This window comes from Myodes glareolus, chromosome 4 (assembly GCF_982192425.1).
Source record: "Myodes glareolus chromosome 4, mMyoGla1.1, whole genome shotgun sequence".
Taxonomy (NCBI): domain Eukaryota; kingdom Metazoa; phylum Chordata; class Mammalia; order Rodentia; family Cricetidae; genus Myodes; species Myodes glareolus.
In genome coordinates this window covers 41,900,466-41,920,548 of record NC_142029.1, presented here as the reverse complement: position 1 = coordinate 41,920,548, position 20,083 = coordinate 41,900,466, and positions in this window count along the sequence as shown.

Below are 20,083 nucleotides of genomic sequence, written 5' to 3'. Positions count from 1 at the left end.
AAGTAATTTTAAAAGAAGGGCAGATTATTCCTTAGTGACAGAACTATGCAATAAATAAACATAGATATGTCTCGATGATTTATGAGTTTTTCAGAGGAGGATGGATGGGAATGAATATGTCTATTTGTTCAGTTTCTTCCTCAGAGTTAAGACTCGGCCATTAGCAACCATTTTGAACAAGGTTGGTACTAAGTTGGTTGAATCAAGAATATGCATCCGATTATTTTTCTTGTTCTGGGAGAAGAGACATGGAGTAAGAGCAAAATCTGCATCATTAGGTCACGAGAGATGCACCAGTATTATGCACCATCATTGTGCATTATCAGAGATGCACTTTTTTTTTTAATGAAAGTAGCACTGATCTGGAGATAGCATAGGATTTTTGAACCTTCTCGGCAACTTCAATTTCCATGATACTTTCCATAGAGAAAGCTCCGAGTCACTGATTCAATGATCAATTTCTACCCAATTATGTGTGATTTTTGAAGGTATTAATCCTGTCAGCTAACTGTTCACTATTAGTCTGTAAAGAATGTATCATTCCTAAAAGTGCCATATTGTTTCTTAATGATAGAATGTGGAGAAGAAAACTGAGTCCCAATACCCAATAAGTTGAAGTATCACCATAACTATATAAGCCTTGCATAATATAATCCATATAGTATTAGCAAAAAAGTTACTAAAAGTTTCAATATTAATGTAGTCAGCCATATTGCTTTATTAATTACCTGCTATGTGATCCGGTAAACTGTAATCTTTATTTCCAGCAGATGTCATGGTTGCAGAGTTGTGACTAGAAGCAATACAACTGATGTCGACAGGAATGGTCCTGGGCCGCTTTAGTTTCCGAGCTGTTTTAGTTTTCTGGTTTGGTACTGGTTAAATACTGAGAAATATGCTTTGCTTGACAAATTAAAAGCAATTAAATCAATTCCATTCATGGAGCTAGAAAACCAGAACTCACAGGCAGGGAGCAGAAACCGGAAGCTTCACAAGCTGCCACGTGGCAGGGAACCATGCCAGGGAAAGCATGTGCTTGGGAAATTTCCAAGTTGCCACACACAGTAAACTCCACTGTGGCGGGGGTTCTACAAAAAACCGCTTAGGTAAAAGCAAGCCAAGTGAGCAGGGTTGGGAGAGTGTCTGGGTTGTGGACCGGCTAGGCCGTTAGGCCGTCTACCCTGTAGGCATGGAGTTCGAATTCATATGGGCGCCAAATGTGGAAGGATGCTTAAAAGAAATCCCACACTAGCTCAGAATTGAGAAATAGACAGTTATTTATGTAGGGATAGACTCACAAATCAGAATCCTCTGCTGAAATGGAGATCAGAAACTGAATCCCGCAGCCAGAAAAGAGAGGCCAGACATATGCTCTATATCAGCATAAATAGTACAAGAGGCCATACCCTAGTGGTCAGGTAACCACTGGCTATAAGACTTCCCACAGCGATTATGTTCTGAGAATTCATAAATTTATAGTAAAGATCTTTTTTCCTGTAATATTTTTATTATTTGAATTATTTGAAAATTTTACTCAATGCACTCTGGTCACATTTGATTTTCATTCCTCTCAGGTTCACCTCCTACCTTTGTGCAGCCCCCCCCCCCAAAAAAAAGCCCATGAACACCAAATCCAATTTGTGTTACCCATATTTTCACTGGAGCATGGTCAAACTCCTAGTGGCCAGCCCCTTAAAGATAACTGAGACCTTCCCCTCGTTCATGCCAGAAACCTCCAACTGTGAAGAAGTACACTTCAGCATCCCTGTCACAATTTTTAAGGACTCTTCAATGGCTTCCTGTGTAGACTGTTTCTTTTGGGGAGAGGAGAGTATTGTCATAGAAGCCGTCAGTGTCTTTCATTCTCAACTATGAGTCTTCAGTCCTTGCCCATAAGCCCATCATCAGCCAAGGGCAGCACAGAACACAGACTTTAACATGGTCCCCAATGGCAGCATGGAAGGATTATGGACACCAACACACAACCACATGGCCTCTGGCATTAATGCGAACCAAGGATGCCAACACAGCCTCTGGAGGCAATATGGACCGTGGTATTGACCCAGTCCAGAAAATGAACCATTTTCCATCTCAGACCTCCTGCCATTGCTCAGAGCAGGGTTATTGTGCAGCCATGAGGCATGTTCAAGGGCAGAGCCTCAGTGAGCTCCAGGTTGCTGCACAACACCCTGCTTGCACTACTCAGCACTGACTTTCTCTCTCCGTCCACCGCAGTCATGCTTCACAGTTGCGTTCTCCACTGCCCAGTCTCTAGTCTTACCTGTCTCTGACATAAGCACGGCACTTGGCTCTGCCATCCTTCCTACCTCTCCATCTCACATTTATCTCACATTTATTCATTATTCACACCAGACCAAGAAGTTTTTGGCTCCAGGCTGCGAGCTAGGTCATGCTGTGCGGGCTCCCTTGCCTGCCAGCCAGCCGAGAACCTGCCCTACTAACAGCATCATATTTCTTTGTTCATCACTACCATGTGTCTAGTTTCATTACTCTGCCACACGAGGCTCTGTTCTGCCATCCATCCATCTTTCCTTCCAGTTTTGTGAGTCCACCTTTTAAAAGCATTCCCTAAGATCTGCCTATTTTAGTTGTTCTGGAGATAGTGCAGGCTCTGCAGACTCCCCTGTCACCACGTCTCCCTTTGGAGCCTCTGTGGGTTTCTAGGCTCCTCGGAGCTGAGCTGCTCATAGCAGTTCCTCCAGTGCCTGCCGTCACTTCCATCTTGAACTGGATCTCCAGGATACCCCTTAGAGCACTGGTTCTCAATCAATGGGTCACAACCCTTTGGGGTTGCCCAAGACTGTTGGAAACACATATTTACATATGATTCTTAACAGTAGCAAAATTAGTTATGAACTAGCAATGAAAATGATTTGGTTGGGGTCACTACAACATGAACTGTATTACAGGATCACATTAGGAAGATTGAAAACCTCTGCCTTAAAGGAAGTCTGCCATCCTGAACATCTGTCCAAAGGGAAGCCACAGCTTGAATACAGTAATCTCAAAGTCTTAAGAGGCAATAAAGTTTATTTTTCTAAAGTGTAGGGAGCTGTGTAGTTCCACGCCTTAAAGATGGTGCTGGTTTCCACTTTCCACCTCCCCGAAGGTGAGTGCTCCCTGGCACAAACAAATCCATATAAGGCTAAGGCTAAAGATCTGGCTTGCTTCCATGTATCTGGACCTATCTGCATTCCCCACGTAGCATGCCAGGGTACGCTACCCAGAGGGTATTTAAGCTATGGGTTGGCTTTCCCCAGGTCGAGAGGGTCAGAAGATTGTTCAAGGTTCCTGAATAAACCGCAGTGAGAAGAATCCGGTGTTGCGTCTTCCTTGCTGGTCAAGGCGGTCGCCACACTTAAGGAAGAAGCCATTGCTGCTGCTCACAGTTTTCAAGGAAAAATTAACTTCTCTGTATAAAGTACAAACTTTAGAAATCCATTATTGTGGTTTTAATGCACATCTATCCCTGTTTCAATTAAAGCACATAAGCCAATCATTTTCCAGTACATAAAAAAGCAGACTTCAGTTCAAAGACATTGCATTTCCTATTGTAAACATTTGAATAGTATGGTTATTTTAAGGACAATAGAGAGATAGCAGGTTACAAATTAGAAAATGGATTATTCAAGATGTCATGTCAAGAAAGAGAAACTCTGTTTTATATTTCAAAGCAGCCAGGAACATTGAAAAGAACAATTTGCAGGTGGGGCTGATTGAACAAAAGGTGTATACTGCATGACACACTGCAGCCCCTGATGCCACTTGGATGAATGAAGAGGTTGGAAAGATGGAGAAGCAAGGAGGATTTTTTGTTTTGTTTTTAATTAATTTGGGGGACATGCTGCAGGGGTGAGGGATGGATATTGAAGAACTGGGAGGTGAGCAGGTTTGGGGTGCATGATGTGAAATTTCCAAAGAATCAATAAAGAATTATGTTAAAAAATATATAAGATGAGGTGCCGGGGCTGGTGAGATGTCTCAGTGGTTAAGAGCCCCTGTTGTTCTTGCAAAAAATGAGTTCTCTTCCTAGGATGCATACAGTGGCTCATAACCATCCATAACTCCAGTTCCAGGGGATCTTGTACCCTCTGACCTCCACAGGTACCTGGTATGCCCATAGTACACATATACACATGCACACAGAACACTCATACACATAAAATAAACCTTAAAAATGATACATTAGATGCATTATATATATTACATTGTATATGTATATTGTGTTAGTATTCTCTAGAGTAACAACTTACAGAATGATCTTGCTCACTATATATACACATATTTGTGTGTGTGTGTGTGTGTGTGTGTGTTGGAATGACTTACAGGTTTGGCTGCCGTCTAGCCAACAGTGGCTGGCTTTGAACAGAAAATTCTAAAATTCAGTAGTTGCTCAGACATAGTCTGGATGTCTTGGTTGGCCTTCATTATATGCTGGAATCCCAGAGAAGTAGATTCTAGTGACAGCAAAGGAATGGATGTGCTAGCAAGGTGATGGCAAACAGGCAACAAGCAAAAGCTTTCTTCTTTGTCCTTATATAGGCTTCCAGCAGAAGCAGTGGCCCAGATTAAAGGTGTATCTTCCTTACTCAAGATCCAGATCAAAGATTTGTACCTTCCCGCCTCAAAAGTCTGGACTAGAAATAGATTCACCAGCTTCCAAACCAAGCAAAAATAGTTTCTCACAGGTGTGCCCTCCATTCCTGGATTGTAGTACATACCAGATGTAGTCAAGCTGACAACCATGAATAGCCATGCATGCACACGTGCGCCCACACGCACACACACATACACACCACATGCACATACACAGAATCAATTTCTGGGAAAGTGGGGTGAGTAATCCAATGTGTGTCCTTTAAAAAAATCTCTGAATAATAACTGGAGATTTCTGAATTAGCTCAATCCGTTTACCACTTCTTTATTCTTTCTGTTAATGAAAAATGCAACCCTAACCTCAGAGGGAATAAAAAATGGTTTATTCTGAGTGACTATGACCTGAAGCAAGGATTTAAGTGAAGGATGTGTTCTAGTGTGGAAGTAGCTACATGGAAGTTTATCAACACAGAACAACAAAGGCCATTAATACAGGCAGTTGCCAAGTACAGTGGTGGCATATTTGGCAACCATTTGGTCTGCAACAAAGTAGGGAAAATCATGCTACAGGTTTCAGATGTTACTTCATGCTATTCTTAGCTTAGGGATTGGTGGAAGTTCCAGGTCTGCTAAGGAATCCAAAGGTTTGACCAAGTTGGGAAGATGTTAGGGCACAAACAAGCACTAACTGGCTATTAAGGGGGAAAATCACCAAGACAAAGTAAAACAGTTTAACTAAAATGTGGGCTAGGGTTTGGTGATTTAGCTCAGTGGTAGAGTGCTTGTCTAACAAGCACAAAGCCCTAGGTTCAGTCCTCAGTTCCTGAAAAAAAAAAAAGTTGGCTAAGGGCCAGTTGCGGTGGCAAATCCCAGATAGTAAGTTCCAAGAAAAAACTTTACAAATAGCCAAGATTTTTTTTAAAAAAACTTTTTAAAATTGATTCTTTGTGGATTTCACATGTACTCCAATTCAATCCCATTCATCTCCCCATCCCTTCATATTTACCCTCTGCTCTTGCACCCTCCCCCAAGAATAAAATAAAATATTGTGGAAGCTGTTGTGTTATAATGAGTCACACAGTTCACCCTTTAGTCCATACATCTTTGCTTGCAAATGTTCATTGCAATGAGTCATTGGTCTGAGTAGAGGCCTCTGACTTCTGCTTCACTATTAATGCTGGGCCCCTACTGGGATTCCTCTTGGATATCCTGTTGCTGCCCTGTATCATGGAGATCCTGCAGCTTTGGGTCTGCCAGACCAGTCCCTTCACTGTGCTCCAGCAGTGTAGGAGGAGGCTTTCTTGGACCAGCAGCCACCAAATTGTGACATAGAGACTTATTAATTCTGAATGCTCAGCCTTAGCTTAGGCTTGTCTCTAGCCAGCTTTTTTCTTAACTTCTTAACTTAAAATATCCATTTCTATTAATCTGTGTGCTGTCCCAAGACTTGTTTACCTCATCTACGTACTGACCATCCTGCTTTCTTCTTTCCTCCATGCTGGCTATCTGACTTCCTTTTTCTGTCTACCTGCTAGTCCCTGCTATCCCTACTCTGCCTAGCTAACAGATATATTCAGCTTTGTATTAGACCAGTCAGGTTCCTGAGGCAGGCAAGGTGAAACAGCAACACATCTTTATATTATTAAACAAATGTAACATAAACAAATACAACACATCTTTACATAATTAAATAATATTCTGTTCCACAATATTTCCCCATTTTGTCTAAAGGAAAGATTTTAACTTTAACATGGTAAAACTATATAAAATAAAAATAATTATCAGATAAGAATTACATTTACATTTTCCAATCACTTTGTATTTGACAAATTCAGAGAAAATACTTCATTACATATCCTGTCACTGGTGAATTCAAAGGTTTTTTTTACCTAATTTACCTTCTGTAATACCTAAGAAAGCTATAACTTAATCAAAGACCCCAGAAGGATATATTACCCGGGTAAACAGGAAGTGCGGAGTAAACAGCTATAGCAATGACAAAGACATCTGGCTGTCTGGACAGTCACCAAGGTTCTTCCGAAACGTTGGAGGCATTCATCTTCAGCCTACAGACCTAAAATATCAGACAGAATTTTCTGTGATGCAGAAATTTTGAAGGACTGTCCCACCTTGTCATGGAAAAGTTCAGCAGTCTTTTTCCTTTGTGTCCGATTTGTCCAATTTGTACAGTATACTGTCAGCAGTCAAAACAAGGTCAGTTTCTTGCCCAAATGGCTAACTTTGCCACAATAAAAACAAGCTTCATATGGAGGTTCTTTAACACCCATCATCCTTTTTTTAAAAATATTTATTTATTTATTATGAATACAATATTCTGTCTGTGTGTATGTCTGCAGGCCAGACCTCATTACAGATGGTTGTGAGCCATCATGTGGTTGCCGGGAATTGAACTCAGGACCTTTGGAAGAGCAGGCAATGCTCTTAACCACTGAGCCACCTCTCCAGCCCACCCATCATCCTTTTATGAAGTAGGTTGGACTTGTGAGGAGCAGATGTATCTCTCCATCATTAAAAGCCTTAGGTTATAAAACATCTTAAATGCCATATTTTGTAGGTCTCTGAAGCATTTGCTGAAAACCCATCTAAAATATATGTGTTTAATCTTGAAAACATACCTAATATGACTACAAGTTTGATTATTATAGATGACTAACTACTAACTGATATTTCTTAAATATACATGACATTTTTAAATGAGCTACATAGATACAATACCTTATACACTAATATAAACATATATTCAATATAACAAAAATAACTATATTTGTATCAATGCACCAAAGTTCAAAAAAAATTTGAGGTTAATAGTTGTCTTTGAATCTTATATTCCTATAATCCTCCCAAATGATGACAAATACCCATAACTCACCAAATGATCAAAATCTACCCACCTCAGGTCTTAAGAATGTGGGCATTGTGTTCTCCAGATTGTTTCCTGTTGTCTGGAGGCAACAACATACCCAGAGGATCCTGAGAAAATTGAGATAATGGTCAAGTCCTAAGAAAACTAGTTATAACATTTGTTGTCCAGTCTCAGAATTGTTCCCATGCAGAGAGATCAGTATATATCTCACCTGTCTTGTAATTTTGCTTGGTTTATTTTTTTATGTTAGTAAACAAGATTTTCAAAAGTTCCTCCATAATCAAACCTGATCTCTATTAAGCTTGAATTAATTCATTTCCTGTAGAAACAAAATTTAACCTTTTCCCCAACACTGTACATTTTCTGAATTCCATTTTAAAGTTAAGACATCCCTAAAGTATCTAAGTCAATTTTAATTCAGTAGTTCAATGTTGTTGCCCAAGAGCACTGGTTCATTTTTGGCTGCCCAGACCTGAAATAATCACACAGAAACTATATTATTTCAAATACTGCCTGGCCAATATTGTAGGTGTCTTGCTAGCTAGTTCTTATATCTCTATTAACCCATCTCTATTAATCTATGCATTATCACGAGGTTGTGACTTACCAGCAAGTTTCCAGGGTGTCTGTCTCCTTCAGCTGTGGCTACATGGCTTCTCACTGACTCTGCCTGCTTTCTCCCAGCATTCAGCTTAGTTTTCCCACCTAGCTCTATTCTGCCCTATCACAGGCCAAAGTAGCATCTTTATTCATTGCTGCGGGAGTACCTTACGCTGCTTCAGCCAATAGTTGCTGAAGCATGAGCCCACAGTGTTGCGGGAGCGCCTTCCGCTCCGTCAGCCAATAGCCGCTGAAATACCAGCCCACTGGGGCGTGGTATATTTCTCTTTAAAAGAAGAGCGGCAAGCTAGGCTCGGCCTCTTGGTTCCGGCGCTTGGTTCTGGCTCCTGCTCCCGGCTCCTGCTCCAGCGACTAGGCTCCCTTCCTGACGGTTTATGGTGCATGTAAGTTTTACCTCCCCAAAATAAATAACCCCTTAAAACATAGCTGGTGTGGGATAGATTTGCCATTATTTGGTGCCCGTGGCACGGGCCTAGCAGCCTGAGCGCACACAGCACCTTGGTGGCCCCACGGCCTTTACAGTAAAGCCTGCACTGGATCCCAGCTCTGTTCAATAGAATCGGGCTGGGGACTTTCCGGCTTCTGCAAACACCATGGAACTTGGGCAAGTGGCAACTCTACCCCCACTCAGGCAGTGTATTCCCTTCAGCCCCGGCTGAGTTTGGCTTGTGCTGCTAGCCTGAAAGTAACCTCTGGATTTGAGTGTATATATATTTCAGAATCTTTCCGGGTCGGCGCCATTGTCACGTGGATTCAGGTGCGCCCCCGCCACTTACTGGCAGGCAAGGGTCATAACAGGTAAGATTTTTCTTTTCTGTTGAAAACAAATAAATAAATACAATTTCTTTTGATTGAACATGTCAGAAAATATTACTATCCAAAATTTCAATGGCTTTTTAAATTGCGCCATGGAGGATATCCTCCATGAGGTTTCTGATATTCCTCTTACTTGGTTATTCCTGGGATCTGTCGCTTTTCTGGTGTTTGGCTATTTTATCAGGAGGATACAGTCCTTACAGACTGAATCCACAATGCTGAGGGCAGAGAGTAAAACCTTAAGGACAATTCAGACTGACACCAACCTCCTCAAAAAAGAGTTTGGAGTTTTCAAGGAGGAGACTAGATCTTTGTCTGATATGACTCAGTTGACTGGCCAAAATATCAAGAAGGTACAGTCTAATATTGCTTCTTTAGAAGGGAGCTTCACTGCTCTGGAGGAGGGGACAACCAAAATGACTTGTAACCTCCAGTCCATGACTGTAAGTGCTGAAACATTAGCTGAGAGGATTATAACCATTGAATGTGAAAATTGGACTTTATCAAAAGGGTATGATAGATTAATTGACAGGATTTCCATACAAGAAGGCACAGTACATGCCATGAGGATTATGTCCAAGGAGGATACGGTATCTCTAACGGACAAGCTCCATGCCTTAGAATTATCATTGAAGGCGATTGTGTCCAAGGAGGAAATGGTGTCTCTGATGGACAAGCTCCATGCCTTAGAATCATTAATGAAGGCTTTGGAGCATAATACTGGACAGGAGATTCAGGACTTACAGAAGGCAATGGTGAGCAGATTTAATAAGATTGAGGAAATCATAGACGCTGATGAACAGGAGCAAAAGATAGAAAGGCAACATTCACCTCAAAAAACTCTCAGTCTACATAGAGTTATACCTGCCTTTCCAGTAATAACATCAGAAAAGATTACCGGCTCCAAAAACCCTAAGGTCATTAAAGAACATACATGGGGGCCTATACGTATGAATGATCTGAAAGAATTTAAACAAGCAATTGTGAATTATGGACTACATTCATCCTTTGTTAGGGAGATGTTAAAATCCTGGACTCTGAGCAGCAGGGCCACTTCTCAAGATTGGAATCAATTAACGTCAGCTGTCCTGGAGAATGGACCTTTATGGCATTTCAAATGCCTATTCAAACAAGAGGCCAGACTTTTACAACAACAAGAATCAGCGAAAGGAATTGAGGTTTCACTAGATCAAATTTTAGGGGAAGGACTTTACTCTGATCCTTAGGAACAAGCTCTTTATGATGAAAACATTTTATCCATATGTGCTACAGCAGCTCTAAGGGCCTGGGACAGGGTTCAAGACTCAGGTCAGAGAGTAGAATCATATATCAGGGTCAAACAGGGTCAGAGAGAACCCATTAGTGACTTTTTACAAAGACTAACTAAGGCTGTACAAATAGGGATACCTGATCCAGAAGCAAGAAATATAGTAATTGAGTCTTTGATTTATGAGAATGCCAATGTAGAATGCAAAAGGATCCTGGGGCCTTTTAAGATCAGATCAGTGCCTTTGGATGAATGGGTTTTACATACAATGAATGTTGATACATTTGATTATGGCAGTGAAACATGGGTGCAAGAAGCAATTTCCAAAGGTAAAAGGAGACATCAGATTACAAAATGCTTTCATTGTGGCAAAATGGGACACATGAAAAGGGACTGCAGACAATGGAATTCCAGGAATAATGCCTCTTCTAGGAATAACAGGAATAGGAGGACTCAGCCTTCAGGTTTATGTAGGAGATGTGGAAAGGGCAGACATTGGATGAATGAGTGTAGGTCAACAAGAGATAAACAGGGCAACCCGTTGCCATCGGGAAGCTCAATAGGGGGCCTCTCGAAGGCCCCCATGGCAAAAATGGTCTAGTCATTTCTGATCACTGCAGAGAACATGCCTCTTCAGGGAAATTAGAATGCCCCATGCCTGCTGTTAAAAGCAATAACGGCCTGAAGGATGAGTTAAATGTGGTGAATGAATCAAGAAATCTAAGAGGAAAAAGTAAACGTATATTCTGGCAGACTTCTATAAATGAACAAAGACCACAGCTAAGAGTGTGCGTAAATGGCAAATTTATTACTGGCTTACTGGACACAGGTGTGGATGTAAGTATCATTACTCCAGAATCTTGGCATCTGCATTGGCCTCTTCAGGAGGTAGATACTCAGTTCTTAGGAATTGGAACCCTATCTCGAGTAAGACAAAGCACGAGATGGGTCAATTGAATAGGTCCAGATGGACAAATAGGAAAACTAAGGACATATGTAGCCAATATTGCAGTGAATTTATGGGGCCGTGACCTATTGCAGCAATGGAATACCCAAATTAACATTCCTGCTGCTTCCAGAGCCTATATTTCTGAGGACAATATTACAAGATATTACAGATGGTGGAAACCAGCCATTAGAGCTATACAAGAACACAACACAATTGATGGCCCTTCAGAGGTACCAACAGCCATGCCTCTAAAATGGTTGACTGAGAAACCAATATGGACTAAACAGTGGCCTTTAGCTGAGGAAAAGTTACAGACTTTAGAACAGCTGGTACAAGAGCAATTAGATGCTGGACATATAGAAGAATCTTCCAGCCCTTGTATTTGTTGCTAAGAAAAAATCTGATAAATGGAGAATGGTGACAGATCTTAGAGCTATCAACAAGGTTATTCAACCTATGGGCCCTCTGAAATCTGGAATTCCTCTGTCCTTCCTGTTACCAAAGGGATGGCCTCTTATAGTTATTGATCTGAAAGATTGTTTCTTCACTATACCATTACAAGAAAAAGACAGAGAAAAGTTTGCTTTCACGGTGCCTACTTACAATAACTCTCAGCCTGCAAGGAGGTACCAGTGGATCGTCCTCCCACAGGGAATGTTAAACTCTCCCACCCTGTGCCAATATTTTGTAAGCCAACCATTGAAAATTATATGCAAACAATTTCCTAAGTCCATAATATACCACTATATGGATGATATCCTGATATCTGACCAAAACAAAGACACCTTAGAAAGGCTGTTTGAAGAAGTAAAAATAGTATTACCTAAATGGGGATTGCAAATTGCTCCTGAAAAAATTCAGAGAGGAGATTCTGTTAATTATTTAGGTTATAAAATAGGTTTACAAAGAATTAAGACTCAAAAGGCACAAATCAGGAGAGACCGGTTACGAACTCTTAATGACTTTCAAAGATTATTAGGAGACATCTCTAGCCTATGACCAGCTGTTGGGATAACACCAGATCTAATAATTCATTTAAACAAAACCTAAGATGATGACAAAGATTTGAATAGTCCCAGAGAGTTAACAGCTGAAGCAGAAAAGGAACTGACGATGGTTGAGGAAAAATTCAGGAAGCACATGTAGATAGGGTGGATCCAAATCTTAGTTGCATTCTAGTCATATTGCCTTCCAGAATTTCTCCTATGGGAATTTTAATGCAGAGGGAAGATACTATTTTAGAATGGATCTTTTTACCACACAAACCAAGTAAAAAATTGAAAACATATGTAGAAAATGTCTCTGAATTAATTATAAAAGGTAAACTGAGACTTCGTCAACTAGCAGGTATAGACCCAGCAGAAATTATAGTGCCTTTCACTACTGGTGAAATAAAAAAGTTATGGGAAGACAATGAACCATGGCAAAGAGCTTGTGCTAATTTTTTGGGAGAAATCAATAACAATTACCCAAAAAGCAAGAGACTTAACTTTATAAAGAGAACTTCTTGGATCCTTCCTCGAATAGTCTGTGATGCTCCAATAACCGGAGCCCATACATTTTATACTGATGCTAATAAATCAGGGAAAGCAGGTTACAAATCAGAAGAATTGAGTAAAGTGGAACAAAGTCCTTATGATTCTGTCCAGAAGGCAGAATTATATGCCATCCTTATGGTGCTTAGGGATTTTGAAGAACCTCTTAATATAATTACTGACTCACAATATGCAGAAAGAGTTATTTTGCACATTGAAACTGCTGAATTTATACCTGATGATACAGAACTGACCTCATTGTTTATCCAGGTACAAGACATGATCAGGAACAGGCTGTGCCCTATGTATATAATACACATCCAATCCCATACGGGTCTGCCAGGTCCTCTAGCACAAGGTAATGCAGATATTAATCAATTATGGATTGGTAGTGTGCTGCAGGCATCTGAATTTCATAAAAAACATCATGTCAATAGCAAAGGCTTGAAAAAAGAGTTTTCTATTACATGGCAACAAGCTAAGGAGATTGTAAAGAAATGCCCTACTTGCTCTTTTTATAACCAAACACCATTGCCTGCAGGGACTAATCCAAAGGGTATTAAAAGGAATGACATTTGGCAGATGGATGTGTTTCACTTTCCAGAATTTGGCAAATTGAAATATGTACATCACACCATTGACACGTACTCAGGTTTCCAATGGGCAACTGCTTTAAGCTCAGAAAAAGCTGATTCAGTAATCACTCATTTATTAGAAGTTATGGCCATCATGGGTATACCTACACAGATCAAGACGGATAATGGTCCAGCTTATGTTTCTAGGAAAATGACACGATTTTTTGCTTATTATAATATTAAGCATGTTACAGGTATACCATACAATCCTATAGAAAGATCAAATCGAACTATAAAAGATATGTTGAACAAACAGAAAGGGGTGGAAAATACCCCCAGGAATAGGTTACATAATGCTTTATTAACCTTGAATTTTCTCAATGCTAATGAGAAGGGGACAACGGCTGCAGAAAGACATTGAATATTGGAAAAGTCTGCTGAATTAAATCAACCAATTTATTTCAAGGACGTGCTGACCTCACAGTGGAAGCCAGGAGATGTGCTGCGTTGGGGAAGGGGTTTTGCTCTTGTTTCCACAGGAGAGGAAAAATTGTGCATACTATCAAAATTAATAAAGGTTAGATCTGAAGAGAAGAAACCTCTTGTAAAGGAGAAATGACAACATCTACAATGATGATGACCATACAGGTGGTAAGAAAAACATAAAATGCGGGCAGGGTTCTGTTCTTGTCTCCACAGGAAAACACTCATCTTTGAAAAATTCAAAGGACCCTGGGTGTTTGAATACTGACAGATGGAAAAATAACTACCCAATATGGATTATCAAGAAAACTGAGTAGGTTCTGTGAGTATGAAGCTCTGGAATATACTAAATCATATTTCTGAATTTATAGAGCTGGTTTTTGAGTTGGACTCTTGGCTCAGTCCCTCTCTAATTCCAAGCCTGTTGTTAGGAGAAAAACCCAGAGTTTCTGTCTTATGTCAAGAGCCATGATATGAGACAGAAAGAAATATGAGTTTAGAAACATCTTTGCTTTTCTTCATATCTATCATACTTTTCATTGAATATGTCTATCATACCTTTCATTGAATATATGTTTGTATATGTCTATATAATTAATGTTTAAGTTTTCCACAATGAACAATGAGTTTTTTCTGCACTGACATTTGAAGTTCCCAGGAAGAAGATGGGACCCCCATAACAACAACTCCACTCGGTTGATATGACATCATGATACTGATAGTGCTACTACAAGTCCTGTTTCGGGTATCAGCTGCACAGATGATTCCAACTTGGTTAGCTGAAATGGTGCACATCTTGTACAACATTCTGACCAGACCTCCACAAAATACTCAGAGACTGTTTGCAATTTTAAAAGACATTGACCTTGAAATTTAACCATCATTTTACTTTCACAGGATCCTCCAGAACGAACCTTACCCCCATGACAGCTGGAAGTAATTTTAGAGGACAATGTCCCCTCTCTCAGCAAAGTTTGTCCTCAGGTTTAGGAACAATATTTAGGGATTGATTATAATTAGTATACAGTTGAGAGTTGGAAAAGGAATTTTATAAGCTCAGGGATCTTTTTGGAAAAAAAGGGATAATTGGATAGATAATAATGGTATTTGTGAGTTATTGTTTATAGATAATTACATCGGCATATATTGAATATTATATGTATGCATGCTTCTACCTGTTTAAAACATTTTTTATGTATTGATATATATTGTATTAATACATGTATACCATATTGCAGTGTACATTTCTTCCTCTGATTAAGATACTTATATATTGTTTATTATTGATATTTATTGTTTACATTTGGAGGTCATTGTCCTCATTTATTGCACAGTTGTTTATTCTCTTAGTCTTTAAGTTAGATATGTGTTAAGAATTGTAGATCAATATTCATCTATGTCTGTCATATTTATGGTTAGACTAATCAGGTTCTTTAGATACATAGAGATTATATTCTGTATAAATAGTCTTCAACCTCTTCGAAGAGCTGTAGAAAATGGCATTTAATTTAATCTTAGAGTTCTGTGTAGTGAGACACAGTCACTCCTGGCAACACCGACCTATTCCTGAGAGATTGTTGAGCACCAAAGACACTCCACTTGGAGCTTGTCTTCTTGACAAAACTGGCCTCTGGGCAAGGAACTGCCCATACCTCAACTACTGACAAATACACGGTATCCGGAAATGGATAAACATAACTGTCAAATCTTGCCAAGACAGGGTAAGATGGTTTTGAAAAATCTCTTGCCTGTTAAAATCCGGAAATGGATAAAATCCGGAAATGGATAAACAGAATTGTTAAATCTTGCTAAGACAGGGTAAGATGGTTTTGAAAAATCTCTTGCCTGTTAAAAATAATCTGTCAGTTATTCTAGGCCTTAATCAAAGTTGGTTGCTTCAACGCTGCAAACAGGCCTTTGGTGATTGCCCAGGTAGCCAGTTGTCTCTGTGATTTGTTGCATGTTTTGGAAGTTCTTTGATTGCACTTCCTAATTACTCAGGTAATATTATTTCCCTTCTTGGATCTTCTATGGGGTTGAAGACTAGATAAATGTAGCTACTTTCCTCTCATGACTTGGCCAAGTTTTTTATTATACAAGACTTTAGCTAGTTGGAATAGGATATTTGTACTTATTGTATATAATTGTGTAGGTTTGTACTTACTGTATATAATTTCGTAGTAGTCTTAGAACTCTCTTACTTAAACAAAAGGGGGAGGTGCTGCGGGAGTACCTTCCGCTGCTTCAGCCAATAGTCACTGAAGCATGAGCCCACAGTGTTGCAGGAGCACCTTCCGCTCCGTCAGCCAATAGCCGCTGAAATACCAGCCTACTGGGGCGTGGTATATTTCTCTTTAAAAGAAGAGCGGCAAGCTAGGCTCGGCCTCTTGGTTCCGGCGCTTGGTTCCGGCGCTTGGTTCCAGCGCTTGGTTCCGGCTCCTGCTCCTGGCTCCTGCTCCAGCGACTAGGCTCCCTTCCTGACGGTTTATGGTGTATGTAAATTTTACCTCCCAAAAATAAATAACCCCTTAAAACATAACTGGTGTGGGATTGATTCGCCATTAGTTCATTAACCAATGAAAGCAAAACATAGACAGGACTTCCCACACCACAATGTCTCTTTTACAAGCCAATGTCTCTCAGCAGCTGTTGTTCACTCATCAATATTCAAAAAATTCAAAGTTAGCACAGTATTATACAGGATCCAGATTACCAGTATGTTTCTCATCTTTATGTGGCTTTTTTCCCCCTTTGTATTACTTTATTCTCTCTTTGAAGACTTTGCTTTTAAACTATATAATTTTCCCTATGACTGTCTATACCCGTTTTCTTTCCTTTCTTAAGCACCCATGAACCTTTTGAAACACACTGTAACCTGTTTAAAGGTCCCCCTCAGTCTGAACATGCTTTACTGTCACCTGTAGTTTTTTTAATGACCACCTGAGCAAAATCTTACACTCACCATGTGGCTTTGTACTGGCAGCTGTCTTTGCCCCACTCAGATCGTGAGAGTCAAACATGGCTGGCCAAGAGCTGCATCAACTGGGAGCTGCATTAACTGGGAGCTGCACTTAACTGCCCCAGTTCTAGGATGTTCGTGCTGTGGCAGTCATTTCTACTTGCTTGTTGTTTCTACTTAATGCACCAGTGACTCAAGAACTGGCTGTATGGCAGTGCCACACCTCTGTACTCTGTGAGCACTGGGCTACTAGCAGAGGTAAGCCTTATCAATAGATTAAGACATGGAAGAGAGAATTTCAAGTCTGAAGATGAAGTGGAAGAAATGGATAACTTAGTCAATGTAAAGGTTAATTTTGGAAACATCCATGCACAAAATATAAGAAAAAAATCTTGGTTGTATTAAAAAAGCAAGCTAAGCAAGCTCAGTAAACAGCACTCCTCCATGGTTTTTGCTTCATTTCCTGCCTCTTGTTTGAGCTTCTGATCTGGCTTCCTTTGATGAAGGACTCTAACGTGTACGATATAATCAATCCCTTCCTCTGTGAGTTGTTTTTAGTCCATGTTTATCACAACAATAAAAACCAAGCTAGGGTACTATTAAGCCAAATTTATAGCATTTATTTGTATGACTTCATTTTTGAATTATCATTAATAATAATTAAATAAAGTATTATTATTATTATTACTACTACTACTACTTTGGTTCTTCAAGACCCGGTTTCTCTGTATAATCCTGATTTTCCTGAAACTCGCTCTGTAGATCAGGCTGGTCTTGAACTCAGATATCCTCCTGACTCTGCCTCTCAAGTGCTTGTATTAAAGGTGTGGTCCACCACCACCCTGCTTATTATTAAGTGAAAGTATATTTAGTAATGCACCAAGGTATGCAGAAAAATTTGACAATATAAAAATATTTCCAAGAAGTATAATTTTATTTGGGGGGAATATATTTTTAAAAATTTATTTGTTTATTTATTATTTATTTATTTTACATCCTGGCCACAGTTTCCTCTCCCTCTTCTCCTCCCAGTCCCTCTCTCCCCAACTCTGTTCCCATTCCCCAATCCACTCCCTCTGTCTCTGTCCAGGAAAGGGCATGTCTCCCATGAGTATCAACAAAACATGCTATATCAAGTTGCAGCAAGATTAAGCACTTCCCCATACATTAAGACTGGGCAAGGCAAGCCAGCAGGAGTAGGGTCCCAAAGGCCTGTAAAAGAGTTGAAGACAGTTTCTGTTCTGGGGGAACAAATTTTTATAGGAAAAAAAATAAGCACATTGTTTTGAGAGGTTTAAATATTGCTGAAATAATTTTTCCTGAATCTTGATGAATGAGTCTAAGGAGTCTAAGTGTAGGAAGTGATATTAATAACCATAATTTTTGAAAGACCAGGTATTATTACAGATTCTTTCCATAGGATAGTTGTTTTTAATTACTGGAAAAGCATGAAATATATTCTCATTTGTGTGTGCTTGTGTGCATGCATAATCAAGTGTGTATTTGTATGTGTGCTCATGTGTACATACAAATCTGTGTTCACCTGTGGACACGTGCATTTGGAGGCCAGAGGTCAACATTTTGGGTCTTTCTCCATTTCTATCAACTTTAGTTTTTGAAACAGGATCCTTCACTGAGCCTGAAGTTCACTGGTTTGACGGGGCTGTGTGACTAGTGACCTCAGCATCTCTGTCTTCATCTCCCCCACGTTGAGGTTACAGATGTGTGCCATTGTGCCTGACCTTTCACAATGGTTTTGGAGGTAAAAAGAAGTCAGGTCCTCATGCTTACAGAGCAAGCACTTTATAAACCGAGCCATCTTCCCAACCCTTGATTCTCATCTTAAAGATGAGAAAACAGAATCCTGTTAAGTGGGATGCCCTTGTTACATACCTAGGTGAGATCTGAGTTAAAGTCTCACTCTTATGTTTAAGCTTTTCATCAATACACTATAACAGGTTTTAGCTGAGAACAAAATTGAGAAGTCACAGATGTGAAAAGCCTGCATTATCACCTTTCACTGACCCTTCTTCCTGCAGAGAACCTCTTACTGAAGTAAACAGCTTCTTCCTGGTTTCTATATTCATCAAGAGATTCATGTTTAGTTTGAATATTAATATTCATCTGTTTCATCCTAAAGGTTTTTAAAAATATATCAAGTGGGATTTTTCTTTATTTTGAACAAAGATAAATTCTTATTTCAGAAATGATACAATTTCTGAGGTCAAGTTTAACAGTTTGTGTTGTGTTAGGATTCTTTGGATCCCAGGAGAGAAGAGGGCCTTCTAGGGCCTATCACATTCTCTTTCCATCTCAGCCCTGGAGCTCTACGAACTTGGCCAAGTTACTCAACTTACTTAATGTCTTGCTCATCTGCCTTTTGTGGTATGTGTGTTGAACCTTCATTATGCGTGTTGAGCCTTCATATTCAACAACCTGTCACAGAATCTCTTTGTTCACAATATTAAAAATCAAAGTGGCCGATACTGCCAATCATTGGATTTATTTCCGAAGAATGACAAAACAGTCATGATAGAGACTGTACTCCACAGACCTTTATGTCCTTCTTTATCATAAATCATGCCTGATGTGTCATGTTCTTTTCATAATATGTATTTTTGTAGGAAATAATCTGTTTGGGCTTTTAGATTTTATTTTTGCCAAGAGTTTTGTGAATGCTATTCTTGAGATGCTTGATCTGACCCAAGCTGACAAGTGCTTATTTTCTTTCCTGAAGTAAAGACCCACTAGCACTTCAACAAGTTTTAAACCATAAGATTCCCAGTACTCCAAACATTCTCTCCAATCCAGATTGGAAAGAACAGAAAGAACACAGTCATCCCTATTGCCACAAAACTGTAACATAGGAAGTACTTGTGTATATGAATAGATACATGCATACATGTATTTCTGGCCTATCAAAGCAATGAAATTACATGATTATTCGTTTAGTGGTCAATTGATTTATGAATTTGAGATTACCGGAAAAATCACTGTACCAGATGCTGATTTTTACCAGCCTGTCTTTAATAACCCTTATGTAACCTTTTTTGTTTGTGCTTTTTCCCTTCCGTGTTAGTACCTCCGTGGCTACACCACTAAAGAAAATGACTCTTTCCTGAAGCAACAATTAATAAGTAGATTTTTATTTCCATTTTCTTGGTGGCTACACAACATTTTGACCAGTACAAAAATGAAAAGCTCATTAAAGTAACTTCATTTTGTGTTCCACGACCAGTTATTTAGTTTTACTTGACAAAAGCAGGAGGATTCTCTTGTTTTCCCCAGGGTCAGGTTTACCCATCTAGTAACATTAGTCGAGGTGCTTCACCAAAAGCTGAATGAATTCTGTCTCATTTAATTCTCTCAAAAGTTCT